The 22734-nt window shown below is 37.3% G+C and overlaps 1 protein-coding gene and 1 long non-coding RNA gene across 2 annotated transcripts in view; one reads left to right on the top strand and one right to left on the bottom strand.

Moving 5' to 3' along the window:
- Positions 1 to 3914, top strand: part of LOC128662499 (uncharacterized) — a 56947-nt gene extending 53033 nt beyond the window's left edge. The window contains exon 2 of the long non-coding RNA XR_008402795.1: positions 2766 to 3914. This is a non-coding gene — a long non-coding RNA (uncharacterized LOC128662499). The remainder of the gene's footprint in view (positions 1 to 2765) is intronic.
- The window catches only part of DLGAP4 (DLG associated protein 4), a 271853-nt gene that overhangs the window by 73098 nt on the left and 176021 nt on the right, over positions 1 to 22734 (bottom strand). The gene's annotated exons all lie outside the window — the stretch shown is intronic.

Here is a 22734-nt window from a genome sequence, read left to right as displayed (position 1 = left end):
CAGTAGTCTTGTTATCCTGGCGTCGAGCCGGAATGATAGGGAATATCCCAGAGCAGAGAAACTTAGCAAGATGAGGGAAGCAGCACTCACCACAGACAGGGTAGTCCTCAGTGGCAACGGTAGAGCAGTCCAAGGGCAAACCACTAGAATGGTCAGGCAGGCAATCCAGAACAATAGGAGTTAATAGGCAGAGTAGTCAGACAAGCAGAGTTTAGCAGCAGTATAACGATCCAGCAATTTAAGGGTTTAACAGGCAGAGTAGTCAGACAGGCAGGGTTCATATACAAATAGGCAAAAAAGCAGAAACGATCTATCACACCCAGGAGCACAAAAAGTAATACCTATACTTGGGCAGTGATAGATCGTTTTGAAAGGACTTACATAGGCGCAGGATTCGTGCCACAGGGGTCCGGACCGGCATCAGTGAGAGAGGAGAGTGCGGTGATGACGTCTGCGCCGCACGCATCCGGACCCGACACAGCCCCTGGCAACGAGCAGGAAAGGAGACGCCGCACCCCTAGCAACAGCTAGAGTGTCACGGCATGACACTTGATGATTTATAACCCTGTCACTCAATGTAAATGATCAGGAAAGCAGAAAGCAAGAGTGCGCTGTTACTGAGTGTTGGACCGCGCAATATGACTCCTGATTGGTTGTACTGTAAGGCTTGCAGTGCTTGAAAAAAAACCCCACATTTTAATGCTGGGACGCCAGTGGAAGAGGTAAGTAGGAGTCAAAATAAGGATATGGAGGGACATTTGATAAGCCGCAAATAGGTTTATTTTTATGCAGCTAGCAACTTGCAAATTAACAATTTTTTAACACATTTTCCAGAATCTAAAAAGAACCAAAAGACAAGCAGCCAATAGCAAATAAACCATCATAAAAAATATACATTGTTGTACACTATGTAAGGGCAAATAAACAGCTATACATTTAGCCGTTATGATCAAGGTACAAGTACAGGGAGTGAGGCCAGAAGGTAAAATAACTGAAGGAATCTCTCATAAGAAAAAAAAAACCAGACCAGAAGTGGACCTACTCAACAGAGGGCCATGGTACAACATTTTTTTGAGGCTTTCAAAGATAACTCAGTAGAAAGAAATAGTAATAAAATACATTATACTTACTCTGTGAAATGATTTTGAGGATAGATAGATAGACTTGCAACCTGCACTTATGAAAAGGCTTTCCTGCGTTAGGATTGTACACATTCTGCACACGCCTATGTATAGACTGGCTGTATGTATAGACTGGCTGTATGTATAGACTGGCTGTATGTATAGACTGGCTGTATGTATAGACTGGGTGCTTTTGTCCCCCAGCACTTGGGCCCTGGTGCCACCGCACCTGCGGCACCAATAGTAGTTCCGCCCATGACACAGACAATGACATACACTAAATATTACCTATACAAAACAATGCTCTACAATAGCACATTACATATATACATTGTACAGTGCATACTCCAACATAAAAAAAAAAAAATCAAACCCAATTTTTATTTTTTTTATTTAAAGGGACATTCTAGAGCAAAAAATACACATTCAAGATTTCTTTCACAAAATCTTCAAAAACATCTAGTACGTGCTAGAGAAAGATTAGGGAGAACACCCAATAACCCCTTAACAAAACTCCCTAGGTCTCACCCAACCTACCATTGTACATATTTTTCACAAATGAGCAGTGATTCCATTCCCTTAGCTAAAAGTAAAAGTAAACAAAGCAGTGATTCCCTCACCATACACAGCAGTCATTTTACCCTCCATGGTTTCCACTAGCAAGCACAGAGAAGTCAATTTACCACCACCCCCCATGGTTTCCACTAGCAAGCACAGAGAAGTCAATTTACCTCCAACCCCCATGATTTCCACTAGCAAGCACAGAGAAGTCAATTTACCTCCACCCCCTATGATTTCCACTAGCAAGCACAGAGAAGTCAATTACCTCCACCCCCTATGATTTCCACTAGCAAGCACAGAGAAGTCAATTTACCTCCACCCCCCATGATTTCCACTAGCAAGCACAGAAAAGTCAATTTAACAACCGCCCATGGTTTCCACTAGGAAGCACAGAGCAGACATTTTGCCCCAGGTACTCCCAGCAGCAAATAAAATAAACCACTGCAAATCAATAGCTGATTTAGGGAATTACATAATTAGATTCTTGACCTGTATAGGGTGCACAGTTTTTACACAAAAGCAAGAGGTGTCCCTTTACTGGAAGAGATATAATATAGTAAATTATTCGTCTATCATTGATTGTTCAGATTCTACGTTTTTTTGTGAAAGAGTAAAGGTAATGTCCAAAATGCTTCTACACAAAAAAGGGTGGTATATTCATGGAATAGACTTCCAATGGAGGTGGGAGGGATATGCATCATAAACTAAATGAAAATAGCTTGAATACACAAAAGTAATGCACAGAAAAAGCAGCACTACCAATATCTTTAAGCAGGTTTATTCAGCTTATGCAGCCAGACCACAGAATCAATGACATTTCGGACACAAGTCAATAGTCATGACTAAGGACTTATGTCCGAAACGTTGTTGATTCTGTGGTCTGGCTGCACAAGCTGAATAAACCTGCTTAAAGATATTGGTGGTGCTGCTTTTTTCTGTGCATTATTTGTGTTGGGGGTTTGTGTATGACCCTCTGAGCTGGCACACCGTCTATTTGAGCCCAGGTGCTGCATATTCTGGACTTTACAATACACATAAGGCTATCATGAGGATTAGATGCACTCTTTGTTTTTTGTTTTTCAGGACTGGCACTGTTTGGGAGCTCTCTCCAGCTGATCTTCTCACGCTCTTACCATTTATTTATTTTGGAGATTCGTCAACTCAAATGGGGCAATGTTGAAATCCCACTCAGAAATGCCCAATTCTTCCTGATGTGCTCTGCCATGCCACACTGTCAGAAAAAATGTGCAAAAATTGTACCTTTAGGGGTACAACAACTTGTCACTGGGGCAGTACCCTCAAAGGTACACCCACTGTACCCTTTAACATGAGTACGAATTGGTTCCCCTTGCAGATTGTACCTTTCAAAGGCAAATATGTACTTTTGGCGACTAGATTGGACCTCAGTGCCATGGTACCTTAAAAAAATGGTGCAAATTTGGCCTTTTAAGGGTACTGCCCCAGTGACAAGCCCTTTGTACCACATGATAACAAATTTGTACTCAACACAGCATATTGAAATGCTGTTCTATCAAATTTATTATATAACATTGAAATATGCATTCATTTAATGTGTACTTTTTCAGACAGTATTACAAAAGCTACGCTGCAGTTTTTTTAAGTTTGGTTAGTGTAGTCAAACAGCAAGTCCTAAGACTGCTACAGGAATTCCTCAAAGAACCAAGATAAACAACCAGTTCCAAAAAGAGCCACTGAAAATGTTTTCTTTCAGTTTGTACTAGACTCTAGCAACACCCCATTCAACTTAGGGTGACATGCCACATAAAACATAAATATATAGAAAACAACATAATAATAAAAATGTAACTCTAACAAAAGGAAGAAGGATTTAGGGGAGGGATAAACAATAAAACTTACAACCATACATTGAATTCTCACTCTATGCAAAATATATGCAAATTGGTCTATTTCCCCAGTACACATTTTGGTGATGAACCTTCTACCAATAGATGGAGCTGTGCTACACATGTCAAGAAACTTTCAACCAATAGATGGCGCTATGGCATGTTACACAATGTCCATGTATGTTACTGGGGAATGGTTACAATTTTATTTAATTTTTTTAAAACAGGTTCTTAAACAGCTCTTGTTTATTTTATAGATTTTGAAACAAAAAATGTTCTCTGTAATTTTAGTTAATACATTTGCTTTAATACATTTGAGTTATCATCTTGATGCTTGATGCTCTAAATATAAACATTACAACGTTAAGAGCTTGTGTGCTATTTTGAACCAGCAACACAGTATCATTGAAAATATGGGTTATTAAAGGGACAGTAAACCTACAAAATAATGTTATATAATTCTGCACATAGTGCAGAATTATATAACATTATTTTAGTACTATCGTTATAAAACCTTTTTTCCCTTTTAATTTTTTAAAAATATGCCCGTTTTACAGACCCGCTCTCTGTACTCTGCTGAGCGGGTCTGTTTTTTTTACACAGCGCATCGGGCCAGCTGTATAGTCACAGCCCGGCCCGACCGCGCCATAACACTAAGTGCAGCTCGCTCCTGCTCTGTCTGACAGCAGGAGCGAGCTGCACTTAGTGTAATGGCGCGGTCGAGCCGGGCTGTGACTATACAGCTGGCCCGATGCGCTGTGTAAAAAAAACAGACCCGCTCAGCAGAGTACAGAGAGCGGGTCTGTAAAACGGGCATATTTTTAAAAAATTAAAAGGGAAAAAAAGGTTTTATAACGATAGCACTAAAATAATGTTATATAATTCTGCACTATGTGCAGAATTATATAACATTATTTTTTAGGTTTACTGACACTAAGTATTTTTTTGTTGCTTTGCCCACCTCTTGCATATTGCATATTCATTTTTGGTGACTGCCAGTTATGTGTTGGCAGCCTTGAACCACCCATCCCCCTCAACCTTTTAGTCACACAAGTGATTGTACCTTTTTGGGGGATTAAATGGTACAGAGATGGACCCTTTGACAGTTGGAAACATATTTGTACTTTATTTACTGCTAAATGGTACATATTAGTTCCTTAAAGTACAGGTCAATTAAGATGAATCGGTACCCGGTTTTTAATAATCCTATTAAAAACAAGAGCACTTTAATTAATTAAAATTGACATGTCACTCGTTTTCTTAAAAAAACGTACCTTTTAATCCTGACAGCCGCTCCAGCAATTCCCCTGGCCGTCGGAAGCCTCTTCATACGTCAGAAATGATGAATCCGGCTTCCTCAATCACGGCTTTCCCCCAGGGGGATCATGGCCTGAGGCAATGCCATGATGGGAGGAAGCCGGATTCGTTATTTTGGACCCGCAAATAGGGCTTGTGACGAGGAGGTACGTTTTTTAAGAAAACGAGTGAAATGTCAATTTTGATTAATTAAAGTGCCCTTGTTTTTAATAGGATTATTAAAAACCAACACCAATTCATCTAAATTGACCTTCACTTTAAGGTGTAATTATGATCTATTGAGGGTACAACCACAGCAGTTGTACCCTAAGTGTTCACAAATGTACCCCAAACATACCCTTTTTTTCTGACAGTGCAGGACCACCATGACTACGTGCCCAGACTGCCCTGATTCTGCCACAGCTCCAGCCTGCCCCAAACCCAGTCACACAGGCTTAACTTGAGCTTCCTGATCCCAATAGCTTTGTGTTTAATACCAGGATGGGTATAATAAATGGACATTCTGTTTTTTTAAGTACAATGAAAGAGCTCACATTTCACAAGAATTTGTCAGGAGCTGTACCTCTTATTTGGCATTGTATACATCATGCTTAAAACACTGTAGGCCTTCAAAGTAAATTCTACGTTTACAGCAGTAGAAAAAATTATTTCACAGACAATCTCAAAATATCTCAGAAACCCTATACCTTACAGGTATCACAAAACTACTTCAATTAACTGGCAAATAAGTGTGTTTAATCAGCTACACCATTATAGAGGGTAGAAAGTTCTGAATAATACATATTAAATAAAAAAGAGTTGACATAAAATATATGTACATGATTCATAAAATGAGTCACACAATATGAAGCCAGGGATATGAGTCTCATAATGCAGGACCAGAGATTCTAGACGCACACTAATGAGAAAGATATTTGCCTCAATAGACAGGACCAGAGATATTAGCCACACATTGTAGTGCCAGAGAAACCAGCCTCATGATATAGGTCCAGACCTGTATCAGGCTCAAAGCACAGGGCCAGAAATACAAGCCTCAATATACAGGGCCAGCAATACCAATCTTACAATGCAGGACCAGTGATATCAGCCTAACAGTGCAAGGTAAGAGGCACCATCCTCCATATACAGGACAAGATACATCAACCTCACAGCGTATGAGCTTCAAAATGAAGAGTCTCACAGTACAGGGTCAGATATATCAGCCTCACAACACACAGAGAGAGCTTCACAATACAGGGCCAGAAATATCAGCCTTACTTTGTAGAGTCAGAAATATCATCCTTACAAACAGGACTAATGATATCAGCCTTACCATGTAGAGTCAGAAATATAAGCCTTACAATACAGGACTAGAGATATCAGCCTTGCCAGGTAGATTCAGAAATAGCCTTACCATGTAGAGTCAGAAATATCAGCCTTACAATACAGGACTAGAAATATCAGCCTTACCATGTAGGGTCAGAAATATCAGCCTTACAATACAGGACTAGAAATATCAGCCTTACCATGTAGAGTCAGAAATATCAGCCTTACAATACAGGACTAGAAATATCAGCCTTACCAATACAGGGTTAGCAATATCAGCCATAGCATGTAAAGTCAGAAATATCAGCCTTACCATACAAGACCAGAAATATCATCATTACAATACAGATATATCAGCCTCACAGCACACGGAAAAAGCTTCACAATACAGGACCAGTGATATTAACCTTACCACGTAGAGTCAGAAATATTAGCCTTACAATACAGGACTAGAGATATCAGCCTTACCATGTAGAGTCAGAAATATCAGCCTTACAATACAAGACTAATGATATCAGCCTTACCATGTAGAGTCAGAAATATCATCCTTACAATACAGGACTAGAGATATCAGTCTTACCATGTAGATTCAGAAATATCAGCCTTACCATGTAGAGTCAGAAATATCAGCCTTACAATACAGGACTAATGATATCAGCCTTTCCATATAGAGTCAGAAATATCAGCCTTACAATACAGGACTAGAGATATCAGCCTTACCATGTAGAGTCAGAAATATCATCCTTACAATACAGGACTAGAGATATCAGCCTTACCATGTAGATTCAGAAATATCAGCCTTACCATGTAGAGTCAGAAATATCAGCCTTACAATACAGGACTAGAAATATCAGCCTTACCATGTAGAGTCAGAAATACCAGTCTTACAATACAGGGCCAGCAATATCAGCCATAGCATGTAAAGTCAGAAATATCAGCCTTACCATACAGGACCATAAATATCATCCTTACAATACAGATATATCAGCCTCACAATACACGGAGAAAGCTTCACAATACAGGACCAGAAATATCATCCTTACAATACAGGAATGATGATATCAGCCATACCATGTAGAATCAGAAATATCAGCCTTACAATACAGGACTAGAGATATCAGTCTTACCATGTAGATTCAGAAATATCAGCCTTACCATGTAGAGTCAGAAATATCAGCCTTACAATACAGGACTAATGATATCAGCCTTTCCATGTAGAGTCAGAAATATCAGCCTTACAATACAGGACTAGAGATATCAGCCTTACCATGTAGAGTCAGAAATATCATCCTTACAATACAGGACTAGAGATATCAGCCTTGCCATGCAGAGTAAGAAATATCAGCCTTATCATGTAGAGTCAGAAATATCAGCCTTAAAAAACAGGACTAGATATATCAGCCGCAAAAAAAGGATGATGAAAGTCCAGAAGTGCCATTAAATAAAAAAAAAAAACTTTATTTAGTAAATAGTAAAAAATTCATGGAGGCAAAATAAATGAAGCCATAAAAAAAAGCCAAACAGTAGTCTGACCGGTTTCGGTCCAGAGACCGTAATCATAGACTTATATATATCAGCTGTAACATACAGAATCAGAAATAACATCCTTACAATTTAGGAATAGAGATATCAACCTTATTATGTAGATTTATAAATATCAGCCTTACCATGTAGAGTCAGAAATATTAGCCTTTAAATGCAGGACTAGAGATATTAGCCTTACCATGTAGAGTCAGATATATCAGCCTTACAATACAGGACTGGTGATAGCCTTACAATGTAGAGTCAGAAATATCAGCCTTACAATATAAGGCCAGAAATATAATGTAAAGTCAGAAACATCATCTGTACAATACAGGACCAGATATATCAGCCATGTAAAGTAAAATATATCAGCCTTACAATACAGGACTAGAGATAGCCTTACCATGTAAAGTCAGAATTATCAGCCTTACAATACAGGATCATAGATATCAGCCTTAGCATGTAAAGTCAGAAATATCAGCCTTGCAATACAGATATATCGGCCTTACAACACACAGCGAGAGCTTCACAATACAGGACCAGAGATATCAGCCTTACCTTGTAGAGTCAGAAATATCAGCCTTACCATGTAGAGTCAGAAATATCAACCTTACAATACAGGTCCAGAGATATCAGCCTTGCCATGTAGAGTCATAAATATCAGCCTTACAATACAGGTCCAGAGATATCAGACTTGCCATGTAGAGTCAGAGATATCAGCCTTACAATACAGGACTAGAGATATCAGCATTATCATGAAGATTCAGAAATATCAGCCTTACCATGTAGAGTCAGAGATATCAGCCTTATAATACATGACTAGAGATATCAGCCTTACCATGTAGAGTCAGAGATATCAGCCTTACAATACATGACTAGAGATATCAGCCTTACCATGTAGAGTCAGAAATATCAGTCTTACAATATAGGGCCAGAAATATCATGTTAACTGAGAAATATCAGCCTTAAAATACAGGACTAGAGATATCAGCCTTATAATGTAGTCAGAAATATCAGCCTTACCATGTAGAGTCAGAGATATCAGCCTTACGATACAGGGCCAGAAATATCAGCCTTACCATGTAAAGTCAGAAATATCAGCCTTACCATGTAAAGTCAGAAATATCAGCCTTACAATACAGGATCATAGATATCAGCCTTAGCATGTAAAGTCAGAAATATCAGCCTTACCATACAGGGCTAACAATAAGGGGCAGGAGACAGCAGCCAAGCAATACAAGCCAGATATATCAGCGTAACATTGCAGGGCCAGAGATATCAGCTTGACAATACAAGGCAGGAAAAATCAACCTCACATTACACGACCAAAGTTATTAGCCTCACAGCACAGATATAAAACCGACTGATAATACAGAAACAGACATGCCAGTCTCAGCAAAATAAACCAGAAGTACCAGCCTTATAATACAAGGTCCAAGATACTGTAGAGAAAGATACCAGCATTATATTACGGAGATATCAAACATACAATATTGTGATAAAGATATCAACTGCACAATGCTGAGCCAGGGATCCTAGCCTCACAATGCAGAAAAGAGACCTGTAAAATTCTGCAGTTGTCAGTAAATGATCTTAATAAAATAGCTGTTTAAAGGACCAGTAAATACAGTAGGTTTAGATAATCAACAAATGTGTGATGAAAATACAATACAATAACACCTAGGGGCTGAATTATCATTGTGCGGGCGGACATGATCCACTGTAGCAGATCATGTCCGCTACACATCGATAAATGCCGACAGCATACGCTGTCGGCATTTATCATTGCACAAGCATTTCCAGAGAAATGCTTTTGCAATGATAAATGCCGACAGCTTAGTCGACCTCTTAGTCTGAACTTGAAATGAGTAGTAGATTTTTTCTGACACATCTCAAAGTTATGTCTTTTTTTTACTTCCACTGATCATGTGACAGACATCTGAAGGAGCTGGTGACTCAAAAAGTGTAAATATAAAAATACTGTGCACATTTTGTTAATGGAAGTAAATTGGAATGCTCTATCTGAATCATGAAAAGTTTAATTTTGACTTGAATGTCCCTTTAATATTTTTCTGTATGTGTTCACACTGTTTAAATGTGGGTGTGATGGGGTTAGTCAACTGGTGGAGCAATGGAACAAGGCCTTTTCACTCTTTTAGCCTTTTTCAACACAATCTTACAAGGTCCCACCCTAATCCCTACATATAATGTTCACAACTGAGCAGTGCTTTTATTCCCTCAGCTACCAGCAACAAACAAAGCAGTGCCCCCTCTATGATGCCAATTACACACATAAAACAATAATTGTACCCACATGGTTTCCTTTAGCAAACACGGAGCAGTTATTTTACCCCTTCCATTGTTTCACTAGCAAACACAAAGCAGTTATCCCCCATGCTTTTTAATAGGAAACAGAACAACAATTTTACCTTTTTTGCTGCCAGTAACACACAAGACAACAATGCTACTAACACACAGAGTAGTGATTTACCCTTCTATGCAAGTAACACACAAAACTGCGATTTTGTGCCTTAATAGGAATAAAAAACGTTGTACGCCTTTTTTTTCTGGTGACATCTATAAATATAATAATTTAAATACGAGGAGTCATTTAATCTTTTTGTACACAGAGCATTGCTTTTTAAGCCCCTTAGTGCCAAGAACATACAGGGCAGTGATTTTCTGTAGGGAGTAGTTCTAGTTCTTCTCTGCTCCAGCATTTCAGTAATCATGGCTCTGAAGTCTTAAATGGACATGAAACCCATTTTTTTCTTTCATCTTTCAGATAGAGCATAACAATTTTAACAACTATACAATTTATTTCTGTTATCAAATTTGCTTTATTCTCTTGGTATAATTTGTTGAAGTAGCACCAATGCACAACTGGGAAGTAGCTGAACACACTGGGTGAGCCAATGACAAGAGACATCTAGCTCTCAGCAGTGCATTGCTGCTTCTGAGCATACCTAGTTATGCTTTTCAACAAAAGATATGAAGAGAACAAAGCTAATTAGATAATAGAAGTAAATGGCATGCTATTTCTGAACCATGAGAGTGTAAGTTTGACTTTTACCGTCTCTTTAATCCATTACAAAGCAATAATGCAGCATGAGTGACTCTACTTTCTGGTGCTATATTTGTACATGATCAAGCCATAGAAGCCAGTTAAAGATGTAGGCACGAACCAGATGACTTAAAAAACTGGACATTTAAAGGGACATGAAACTGTTACAGATTGTGTTTTAAAATATTTCAGTGTAGAAAAAAAACAACTTTACAATATACTTTATTTAGTTATTATTAAAGTAACATTAAATCATTTTTTTTCTTCCATGATTTAAACAGAGCATATAATTTTAAACAACTTTCCAATTTACTTATGTTATCAAATTCACTTTCTTCTCTTGCTAACCTTTGTTGATCGAGCATCAATGCACTATGGAGAGCTAGGTGAACACATGGTTGAGCCAATGACAGAGGTATATTTGTGCAGCCACAAATCAGCAGAAAGCTCCCGTAATGAAATGCTGATCATTAGTCTACCTGGGTATACTTTTCAACAATAGATACCAAGAGAACTAAGCAAATTAGAGAAAAGAAGTTAAAAGAAAAGTTCTTTAAAATTGTATGCTCTATCTGAATTCTGAAACATTAAATTAACTTAACTGTCCCTTTAAGAGTTTTCCAGTTATACAAAATAATGTAAGTTTGCTAAGAAAATGACCATATCTATCGCTGTGTGTACTACAGTAACAAGCCTGGGTCAGTTCCTCTAAATAAGGCAAGTGGTGGCGGAGTTTGGCTAATGAAGAATAATTGCTGCCAATAAGGTAATTATTAATTCAGAAAATGTTCACATTCATCTAGTGTGTTAATCTATTACAAGACTGAAGAAAAAAATATGTAATTACAAGGTGTTTAATGACCCTTTAAAGGGACAGTCTACCATAGAATTGTTATTGTTTTAAAAGATAGATAATTCCTTTATTACCCATTCCCCAGTTTTGCATAACCAACACAGTTATATTAATATACTTTTTACCTCTGTGATTACCTTGTATCTAGGAACCTTCTTCCATCCCCCTGATCACATGACTGTGACTGTTTATTATCTATTGTCTTGCATTTAGCATTGTTTTGTGCTAAATCTCAAATAACCCCCTGTGCCTGAACACAGTGTTATCTATATGGCCCACGTGTACTTTCTGTCTCTTTGTGTTGAAAAGAGATTTAAAAAGCATGTGATAAGAGGCAGCCCTCAAAGGCTTAGAAATTAGCAAATGAGCCTACCTAGGTTTAGTTTAAACTAAGAATACCAAGAGAAAAAAGCAAATTTGATGATAAAAGTAAATTGGAAAGTTGATTAAAATGAAAAGTCCTATCTGAATAATGAAAGTTTACTTTATACTAGACTGTCCCTTTAAGTCTCCATTTTTTCTATGTATTTAACTGGACAGTGAAGATAATGGACTGTTCTGTGCAATACTGCCGAGCAAAACATGGCCAGAAATCTAATCAGGAGCATTAGTCACACATAGCCCCAATTACTGGCTGAGGAACTGCAATGCTATTTGTTCCTGAGCAGGGGTGAAACACACAGTAAGCTATGATAATTGATGTAAAAATGACATGTATTTTATATGTACGTGATCAATTAACTGAATGATGAGGCTGAATGAGTGGATGAATACGTGATTGGAGTATGAGGTCTGGGTAAGTAAGAGCTCAGCTAAAGAGAGTGCGTAGAACATGCTGAAGCTTTTAGTCAAGCATGGACTACTCTGCCTGGCAGTTGTGAGGTGGGGAGTAAGATGTCTTCTCAAAAAGCAAATCTAATTGGCGGTGCTTTAAAGGGACACTAAACCCAACTTTTTTATTTCATAATTCAGGTAGAGAATAAAATTTTAAACAGCATTCCAATTTACTTCTATGATCTAATTTGCTTAATTTTTTAGATATCCTTTGTTGACGAAATAGCAATGCACAAGGGCGAGCCAATCACATGAGTCATCTATGTGCAGCCACCAACCAGCAGCTACTGAGCCTATATAGATATGCTTTTAAGGAAAGAATATCAAGAGAATGAAGCAAAATAGATAATAGAAGTAAATTAGAAAATTGCTTAAAGGGACAGTCTACCATAGAATTGTTATTGTTTTAAAAGATAGATAATCCCTTTATTACCCATTCCCCAGTTTTGCATAACCAACAGTTATATTAAAGGGACAGTCTACAACAGAATTGTTATTGTTTTAAAAGTTAGATAATCCCTTTTTTACCCATTCCCTAGTTTTGCATAACCAACACAGTTATATTTATATATTTTTTACCTCTGTGATTATCTTGTATCTAAGCCTCTGCAGACTGCCCCTTTATTTCAGTTCTTTGACAGACTTGCAGTTTAGCCAATCAGTGATGGCTCCCAGGTAACTTCATGTGCACAAGCACAGTGTTATCTATATGAAAAACATGAACTAACACCCTCTAGTGGTGAAAAAGCTGTTAAAATGCATTCTTAAGAGGCAGACTTCAAGGTCTAAGAAATTAGCATATGAACCTCCTAGGTTAAGCTTTCAACTAAGAATACCAAGAGAACAAAGAAAAATTGGTGATAAAAGTAAATTGGAAAATTGTTTAAAATTACATGCCCTATCTGAATCGTGAAAGTTTTTTTTGGACTAGACTGTCCCTTTAATATACTTTTTACCTCTGTGATTACCTTATATCTAGGAACCTTCTTCCAGCCCCCTGATCATATGACTGTGACTATTATCTATTGTCTTGCAGTTAGCATTGTGTTGTGCTAAATCTTAAAGGGACAGTCAAGTATAAATTAAACTTTCATTATTCAGATAGGATTTTTAATTTTAATTGACTTTCCAATTTACTTTTATCATCAAATTTGCTTTTTTCTCTTGGTATTCTTAGTTTAAACTAAACCTAGGTAGGCTCATATGCTAATTTATAAGCCTTTGAGGGCTGCCTCTTATCACATGCTTTTTAAATCTCTTTTCAACACAAAGAGACAGAAAGTACACGTGGGCCATATAGATAACACTGTGTTCAGGCACAGAAAGTTATTTAAAATCTAGCACAATACAATGCTAAATTTAAGACAATAGATAATAAACAGTCACAGTCATGTGATCAGGGGGCTGGAAGAAAGTTCCTAGATATAAGGTAATCACAGAGGTAAAAAGTATATTAATATAACTGTTTTGGTGATGCAAAACTGGGGAATGGGTAATAAAGGGATTATCTATCTTTTAAAACAATAACAATTCTATGGTTGACTGTCCCTTTAAATAACTCCCTGTGCCTGAACACAGTGTTATCTATATGGCCCATGTGTACTTTCTGTCTCTTCGTGTTGAAAAGAGATTTAAAAAGCATGTGATAAGAGGCAGCCCTCAAAGGCTTAGAAATTAGCATATGAGCTTACCTATGTTTAGTTTAAACTAAGAATACCAAGAGAAAAAGCAAATTTGATGATAAAAGTAAATTGGAAAGTTGATTCAAATTAAAAGTCCTATCTGAATAATGAAAGTTTAATTTATACTAGACTGTCCCTTTAAAATTGCATGCTCTATCTGAATCCTGAACTAAAAAATGTGGGTCTAGTATCCCTTTAATAGTATATGTTGGGCCAGACTAAAGGTTCTAGATACTACTCGTGTATTAACCATGTAGAAAATGTTGTAATGTTACATGTTTTTTCTTCCAGATGTTTGCAGTTCTAGAATTATATTCTTGTTCAGCAAAATAAAAATGTTCTCTGGGCAGAAATAAGATATCATTGACTTTTAGTGCTAAATACAGGTTTATTGACTGTATCAATACATACTAGGCAGAATAAATAGAGAGCACACCACTTCCATATAGTGTAGGATGCCTAATTAAACATCCACTCGCACATAAGGCAGAGAAATGTGCAGCATTTGCAACTGTTCTATAAAGTAGCACTTTTGTTCTTAGATCCTAGTCACTTGTTTACTATCTTCAGGAAAGTTCCCCCATTTTTGCCGCTGTGAGCTTACAGTCTGCACTTAAGACACCAGAAGATGATCAGTATCCTGTGAATGTTTAAGGGACATTAACCCCTTTACCCAATTGGACGTATATATATATATATACATCATGGAGTAAAAAGCTCATCGTGCCGCTTCTATACGTCTGAGCTGCAGGAAGCTTTACAGTCGAGAGTGGGGGGCCCTAGCCAAAGATTGCCAGAGGGCGGAGGTGGAAGACCACTACACTTAAGAAAAAAAAATAAAAAAAAAATATTAATAATAATATATATATATATCTATAGCTACTGGCAGACAGACAAAATTAAACTTTCATGATTCATATAGAGCAGGCAACTTTCCAATTTACTTCCATTTGCAAAATGTGCAGCCTTTTTATATTTACACTGTTTCAGTCACCAGCTCTTACTGAGCATGTGCAAGAGTTCACAGACTATACATAAATGCATTTGTGATTGGCTAATGGCTGTCACATGATACAGGGGGAGTTGAAATATACATAATCTACTCATTTAAAGTTCAGACTAATTGCTATTGCATTGTCTTGTTATTGTGCATTTGTTAATTATGCAAATCTACTGTATTAACTGGTCCTAAAATTCCAGACAAGAAATAATTCAGACTAATAGACCTTTGTTACATCAGGTTATAGATCACGTGTTGATTATGTTAGATCTAACATGCACAAGGTGGCATTAAACGGACATAACACCCATATGCTAAATCTCTTGAATGTGAAGCATCATAACTGTAAAAAGTTGTCAAGATAATATATCACCTGAACACCTCTATGTAAAAAAGTAAGACAATGTTTCAGTTTACAATAGTAAGTGCTCTGTGAATAGTAATCCTTCTGCTGTCAGCTGCATGTTGAAAACAAAATAAAACAGTATTCAAAAGTGCCAGCCCCTCATAACAAATGGACAAAGAGTTATACAATGTGATATTTGTTTGATCAGGTATGATACTAGCATGCAAGTAACAATCATAAAAATGTCTTTCATACCAAATGTTATATCAATAATTGTTCATCTGTGGAGGGTTGGACCAAACTGTGGGGGATATTTATGAAGCTGTGTGTGGCTGCAACCGATACAGTTGTGCTCATAAGTTTATATACCCTGGCAGAATTTATGATTTCTTGGCCATTTTTCAGAGAATATGAATGATAACACAAAAACTTTTCTTTCACTCATGGTTAGTATTTGGCTGAAGCCATTTATTATCAAACAACTGTGTTTACTCTTTTTAAATCATAATGACAACAGAAAATATCCAAATGACCCTGATCAAAAGTTTACATACCCTGGTGATTTCGGCCTGATACAAAGGGGTTTGAATGGCTATTAAAGGTAATCATCCTCACCTGTGATCTGTTTTCTTGTAATTAGTGTGTGTGTATAAAAGGTCAATGAGTTTCTGGACTCCTGACAGACCCTTCCATCTTTCATCCAGTGCTGCACTGACGATTCTGGATTCTGAGTCATGGGGAAAGCAAAAGAATTGTCAAAGGATCTGCGGGAAAAGGTAGTTGAACTGTATAAATCAGGAAAGGGATATAAAAAAGATATCCAAGGAATTGAGAATGCAAATCAGCAGTGTTCAAACTCTAATCAAGAAGTGGAAAATGAGGGGTTCTGTTGAAACCAAACCATGGTCAGGTAGACCAACTAAAATTTCAGCCACAACTGCCAGGAAAATTGTTCAGGATGCAAAGACAAACCCACAAATAATGTCAGGTGAAATACAGGACTCTCTGAAAACATGTGGTGTGGCTGTTTCAAGATGCACAATGAGGCACTTGAAGAAAGATGGGCTGCATGGTCGAGTCGCCAAAAGAAAGCCATTACTACGCAAATGCCACAAAGTATCCCGCTTACAATATGCCAAACAGCACAGAGACAAGCCTCAAACCTTCTGGCACAAAGTAATTTGGAGCAATGAGACCAAAATTGAGCTTTTTGGCCACAACCATAAACGCTACATTTGGAGATGAGTCAACAAGGCTTATGATGAAAGGTACACCATTCCTACTGTGAAACACAGAGGTGGATTGCTGATGTTTTGGGGATGTGTGAGCTACAAAGGCACAGGAAATTTGGTCAGAATTGATGACAAGATGAATGCAGTATGTTATCAAACAGAACCCCTCATTTTCCACTTCTTGATTAGAGTTTGAACACTGCTGATTTGCTTTCTCAATTCCTTGGATATCTTTTTATATCCCTTTCCTGTTTTATACGGTTCAACTACATTTTCCCGCAGATCCTTTGACAATTCTTTTGCTTTCCCCATGACTCCAGAAATGTCAGTGCAGCACTAGATGAAAGATGCAAGGGCCTGTCAGGAGTCTAGAAACTCATTGACCTTTTATACACACACACTAATTACAGGCAAACAGATCACAGGTGAGGATGGTTACCTTTAATAGCCATTTGTGTCAACTTGTGTGCATGTTATCAGGCCAAAATCACCAGGGTATGTAAACTTTTGATCAGGGTCATTTGGGTAGTTTCTGTTGTCATTATGATTTAAAAAGAGTAAACACAGTTGATTGATAATAAATGGCTTCAGCCAAACACTAACCATGAGTGAAAGAAAAGTTTTTGTGTTATCATTCATATTCTCTGAAAAATGGCCAAGAAATCATAAATTCTGCAAGGGTATGTAAACTTATGAGCACAACTGTAGTTAAGAAACATCAGTCCGCTGCTTCTTAACCTATACGCCAACTCTGAGTTTGCGGTTGCAATCACCCTGGACAAGTCCAACTGAGGTGATTGACAGCCCCTGCTAATGCGCACTTGGCAGCACGCAAACAGTGGTTGGAATAGCACAAGCAGCTTATGCAATTTAAATGCGGGCAGCATATTTCTAGCTGCGATGACGGGGGGACAGGTTTTGGATGTTAGATCTAATGTTATAAACACTTGACCTAACCTGATCCAAAAGTTCTATTAGCCTGACTGATTTTTTTGTCTAAAATGTTGATGGGGCCACCTAAATTAATACCTAATATCTCTGTAATTATGTTATTTCTAATAAAACAAATGGCTGATCATACATGATCTAACAAATATTTATCCCATTGTATAACTCTTTGTGCAGTTGTTTGTTATGAGGGGCTGATACTCATTTTGATTACATAAAGGCCCCCACAATATACTTATTAATACCACCTTTTGCATGTTAGATCTAACATAATAAATATGTCATCAAACCTGATGTAACAAAGGTCTACATGACTGATCATACATTTCGTCCAATTTGTTAAGGGGAGCTGATGATTGGTTAGCCCCCCACCAAATAATTGTTAATACCAGTTTTTACTTGTTAGATCTATTAGCCTGAATTATTTTTTTAAGTGGAGGGCTAGTCCCCAATGAAATACCTAATATCTCTGTAATTATATTAGGTCTACCAAAACAACAAACTGATGATACACGATTGAACAAATATCTATAATATTAAATAACTTTTCGTCAAACTTTTTGTTAAGGGGGGGGGGGCGATGATGGGTTAGGCCCCCTCCAAACCAGCTTTTGTTGGTTAGATCTAATATAATAAACACTTGATGAAACCTGATCTAACAAATATCTATTAGCCTGCATTATTTTTTTGTGTGTGAAATTTTGATTTTGGGGCCAGCACCCTTAATGTAATACCTAATATTTCTGTAATTATGATAGATCTAACAAAACAATTGACTGATCATACAAATATTTATCAAATAAAAAAGAAAATTGTACATTTTTTGTTGGTGGGGGTGGGGTGGGGGGTGATGCCCCCTTAATGTAATACCTAATATTTCTGTAATTATGATAGATCTAACAAAACAATTGACTAATCATACAAATATTTATCAAATAAAAAAGAAAATTGTACATTTTTTGTTGGTGGGGGTGGGGTGGGGGATGATGATAGGTTAGCCCCCCACCAAATACCGCTTCTTGTATGTTAGATCTAAAAAAAACAAAAACAAATTGATCAAACCTGATCTAACAAAGATCTAACCAACTAATTTAGGTTTAATACTACACTACACGTGCCTCCTCCTATACCTGCAGCTGTCTTCAAAGTAATTCTTTAATTTTAACCCCTTACAAGTATTAGTTAGTGAAGGTCTACATCTTCACACTCGGCGCAGCCATCTTGGAGCTTATATTTGTTATGTAACTAAAATATAACTTCCGCTTCCTCCAATCACGGCTTTCCCCCCAGGGTAGTCATTGCCTGAGGCCATGCCGTGATTGGAGGAAGCTGGATAAGTCATTGATGACGTGTGAATAGAGGATCTCCAGGTGGGGGAAGCTGCTCTGGCTGTCAAAAAAACAAAGGTAAGTATGTTATCAAAACGGCTGCTTTCTAAACTTTGATGAATGAAAGTGCCCCTGTTTTCAATAGTATTTTTAAAAAAGGGGCTTTCATTCATCAAAGTTTACCTTCACTTTAATGTTCCTTTAAAGGGACAGTCTAGTCAAAAATAAACTCATGATTCAGATAGGGCATGCAATTTTAAACTATCCAATTTACTTTTATCATCAAATTTGCTTTGTTCTTTTGGTATTTTTTGTTGAAAGCTAAACCTAGGTAGGGTCATATGCTAATTTCTAAGCCGTTAAACTGCCTCTTATCTCAGTGCATTTTGACAGTTTTTGACAGTTAGACACAGCTAGTTCGTGTATGACATATAGATAACATTGTGCTCACTCCCGTGGAGTCTGCAGAGGCTTAGAGACAGGGTAATCACAGAGGTAAAAAGAGTATTAATATAACGGTGTTGGTTATGCAAAACTGTGCAATGGGTAATAAAGGGATTATCTATCTTTTTAAACAATAAAAATTCTGGAGCAGACTGTCCCTTTAAAAAATAAATAAATATATATATATATATATATATATATATATATATATATATATATATATATATATATATATATATATATATTTTATATATATTGTGGTATGGGTAAGACATTATGCTGCACCCTTTTCTCTCTCTCTCTCTCTCTCTCTCTCTCTCATGTCTTCATATTATTGGCTCTATTTACTATCATTCATATAGCTGAAAAGCTCAGTAGCTAGAATCTGCTGATTTAATATTGCCCAGCCTCATCTGATAAGCAACCAAAAAACATAATGAGATAGTAATGACAAAGCATGGACCATGAATTTTACAACATAAAATGCAGCATTGAGGCTATACCAGAATTGTCCAACTTGTTTGTATAAGGGCCACACTTTTTTTATTTTCACTTGGAGGGTCACTGAACTCATTTTAAAAATACTACTAATAGAAACTAAAATATTAACAGCATTTATGCTTCAAAAATCCTTCAAATAAACAATGTTTTAAGCTAGATATATATGTTAATATCTTGGTTTGTACTGTGCTAATACATTTGTTTTAGATAATCGAATGTTGGTAAGAATGAAAACCATTAAAATTTGTTAATCTAAGTTTTCGAATGTTACTTTAGTTTTTGAATGTTTATAATTAGATTGGATATCCACATTCAAAATTTTAAATGTAACATTTGATTTAACAAATACAATTCAGAAGTTCAGCAGTCAGAGGCGTAACTAGAAACCACAGGTAACAAACATCAATGATACAGAGGAGATCCGATACAACTTGGTGCTTCAAAAAACTTTTCTTTATTCGGTTTAAAACAGCAACTCCAATTAGAATATACAACGAACACACTCCAGCAGAGTGCACAAGTACAGGATGGTGGCTACTAGTGCTTCTGACGCGTTTCGGCTACCTGTGCCGTAGTCATAGCATGATGCTATGACTACCGCACAGGTAGCCGAAACGCGTCAGCAGCACTAGTAGCCACCATCCTGTACTTGTGCACTCTGCTGGAGTGTGTTCGTTGTATATTCTAATTGGAGTTGCTGTTTTAAACGGAATAAAGAAAAGTTTTTTGAAGCACCAAGTTGTATCGGATCTCCTCTGTATCATTGATGTTTGTTACTTGCTTAAGCCAATGAGGATACCCGTTTACGTGCTCCAGACCAAGCCCTCTCACCCGCCCAATTGGATTGCACAGCGGGTCTACACTGTGACGTCAGACGCCGACTGGAAGCGGTTGCACGGTCTCACCGAAGTCGAGGATACCTGTATGCTTGAACAGGGGAGCAGCTAGAGGAATCGTATACTCCACCAACAGGTGTTACTGCTTCCCCAGGACCGAGCGCAGACACAGACTCGTGAGTAATAACCGGTGCCATAACCGACTTCTTCGTTATTTGTATGAATGCTTCTGTTGTCCAGGGTGAGGGGTGAAGCTTGATCCAAATACACATACGGAAGGGAGAAAATAACTTTGATTTTTAGAAACCACAGGGCCCAGGTGCAAGAATCTAAGAAGGGCCCCCACCCCCCCAAAAAAGAAGTTAATTTGATACATATCTTTTTTTGTTTTGTTTACATTTAACACAGAAAAAAATTTGTGACAGATTACATGTCTGCAAAAGGAGGTACCCTGTGCCCACAGTCCGTGAGATGGTCTGACCCCCTATTACTGTGTATAGTGACACTGTTTAACCCACCAGTACTGTATATAGTGAGTCAGTGACACAGTCTGTAACCTGCCGGTGAGATGGCACGCCTGACCATACCCGCCCCAGGACTTTATAAAGTGACCACAGTAGTCTGTGACATAGTCCAGGCCCCCCATACTGTATATAGTGGTACAGTATAGGCTGACACTGTTTACCCCGCCCCCCCCCATGCTGTAGTAACAAGGTCTGTAATTTGCTGGTTCCACGAACATACACACACACACATACATGCATAAATACACACACACAGTCACATATATACATACACACACACACACACACACACACACATACATGCATAAATACACACACACAGTCACAACATACATAAACACACACATAAACACCAATGGGTAAAACAGAAACACTAACCCCTGTAGTCAGAGACACTAGTGAAGCATCATGTCACACTCACATGATATCAGTGCAGGCAGTGGCAGGTCAACGTTTTTTATTGTAAAAAAAATTAAAAAAAATTTTTTTAAGCTGTACCCCCACCCTTGGGGGCCCAGTCGCAAATTGCGTCCTCTGCACCCCCTGTAGTTTCACCCCTGTCAGCAGTTCAAGTGGTAGTAAATTTAGTAAATTTATACCTAATAGATACAAATATATTGATTTGAATGTTTCTATTTGTATATTGCATAATTCGAATATTGTGAAATACTATTATAGATACATTGATTCAAATTTTTCTATTTCGAATATTAAATAATTCGAATATTACATTTAAAAAGAGAATATGAAATACTATTATAAATATATAAATTCTATTTTTTCTAATTAGAATATTGCATAATTTGATTCAAAATATGCAATATTCAAATTGAAAATTCAAATGTAATATAACGTTAGATAGCATTAGAAATATCATTACTTTAAACAAATGTTAGAATGTTGTGCAAACATTCAAAATTTGAAATGAATGAACTAATGTCTTAAAATGTGATTAATTTTTTTGAATGTTGCAAAACATTCTCCTATCTCTAGCTAATACCTGCTAGCAATACAGTACTGTAGCTATGTCATGCAGACCAAGACAGATCCACATAGATGATCCCCCAGAATTTTCTATTACATGTACTGAGAGAACAAAATTAGACTCTCCCTGAATTATACTATTTGCACGATAGAAATGTGAGGGCCAGATAAAATGCATTGGAGTACACCACTGACAGAATACAGTTGAACATGACAAGATCAAATATACTCCAGGACACTATTGGCTTAGGGGTGTGTTTAACAGAATTATTTTCTTCTTATTATTTACAGGTGTGGTTCTTAATTACTTGGGGTTGTTATTATAATCCCTGGTGACACCAGCAGGATCAGTGCAGAGTCACATAATTAACAGACCAATGAGATTGGCATTATTTGTGCAGAAATTACATAGCAATAATACAGGTGAGTCTAAAAAGCTCAACACTAAGTGCATCATACCTGGGG

Source organism: Bombina bombina, chromosome 1 (assembly GCF_027579735.1).
Source record: "Bombina bombina isolate aBomBom1 chromosome 1, aBomBom1.pri, whole genome shotgun sequence".
Taxonomy (NCBI): domain Eukaryota; kingdom Metazoa; phylum Chordata; class Amphibia; order Anura; family Bombinatoridae; genus Bombina; species Bombina bombina.
The sequence above is the reverse complement of the archived record's forward strand: the minus strand, read 5'-3'. Positions and strand labels throughout refer to the sequence as shown.